The 1,222-nt window shown below is 40.6% G+C and overlaps 1 pseudogene; it reads right to left on the reverse strand.

Annotated features, from left to right (window-relative positions):
• Positions 1-436: 436 nt before the first annotated feature.
• Positions 437-997, reverse strand: Parl-ps2 (presenilin associated, rhomboid-like, pseudogene 2; annotated as a pseudogene).
• Positions 998-1,222: the final 225 nt, after the last annotated feature.

Here is a 1,222-nt window from a genome sequence, read left to right on the forward strand (position 1 = left end):
ACTAAGTACTATGGCTTTATGGCACAACAGGGTATGCTTCGTTGGTGTGTTAATATCACAGTTTGAATGCAGTAAGACATGAATGCAAAGGAGAGAAACTACAAAGGACCAAAAAGTGTATTACTGGTTGAATAAAGCACATCTTGAAGTGGTAAAAAAAAAAAAAAAAAGAGAGAATCGATGTGTGTTCAGAAAATTAGCTGGAAAGGTTGGTGCTCTAAGATTGATCGAATATTGCTAATACATTAGCACGTTATTTTGTAGAGTTTTATTCATCTGTGTCACAATTTTGTCATAGTGTGCTGTTTAGACATACACTGAGGACATTAAAAACACTGCGGCAGCCAATGCTGAGACTATATCAGGCAGCAAGTGTCAGATGCACCATAATAGTGGTCTCCTTTGTTTCACTCACAGCTGTCTCAAGTCTTTTGTTTCACTTAGAGCCATCTCCTTTCTTGGGGTCCTTAGTCCTTATTTTATGCCTGATTTTCACTTGAGGCTGTCTAGTTCTTTCAAATGAGGTCATGACAATATAGGATATACCTTATTCCAAAGAGAGTTCCAACAAGATGCGTCTCCAAAATAAAAACTTATCAAATCCCTGAATCCTCCCTGCTGGTTCCAAGACAATGATTTCTTTTAAGGCATTGCCTACCATGAAGGCAAAAACGCAGAGGAAGATGATAAGGAGCCTCCGGTCTGGAATCGTGGTGCAGAACGCAGCAAGAATTGCCAGGACTGCTCCCGAAGCACCAAGGGAAGGTCCTTATTTCAATGTAGCAACTTTACACACATAACTGACATAATTGAAAATAACAACTGAAGACATGAACATGGGTACAACTTGTTCTTGACCCAGAATGTTCTCGATGCTGGATGAGAAGCTGCACAAAACAGACATATTTGTGCCGTGAGAAATAAGGAGAAATTGTGGACAGAAACTTGGAGACCAAAGGACTTCTGAGGCTGGGTTGTGTGTACAGAATATGTGCATGGTCAGATGCAGGGAATGCAGGGTGTCCATAAGTAGAATGAGAGAGATGTGGTGATTAGGATGCCTGTCACCCGCTTCTGGCCACCACCTAGGCTATTACACCACTTGTGGATCTCCTTTCTGATGTCTACTTTGTTTTGTGGTCGTATGCTGTCCAACCATTAACTTTTATGTCATCAACATTACTCTATACCCTGGATTTCAGTGATTCAAATAGCTAAATAT

This window comes from Rattus norvegicus, chromosome X (genome assembly GCF_021556685.1).
Source record: "Rattus norvegicus strain SHRSP/BbbUtx chromosome X, alternate assembly SHRSP_T2T, whole genome shotgun sequence".
Lineage (NCBI taxonomy): Eukaryota > Metazoa > Chordata > Mammalia > Rodentia > Muridae > Rattus > Rattus norvegicus.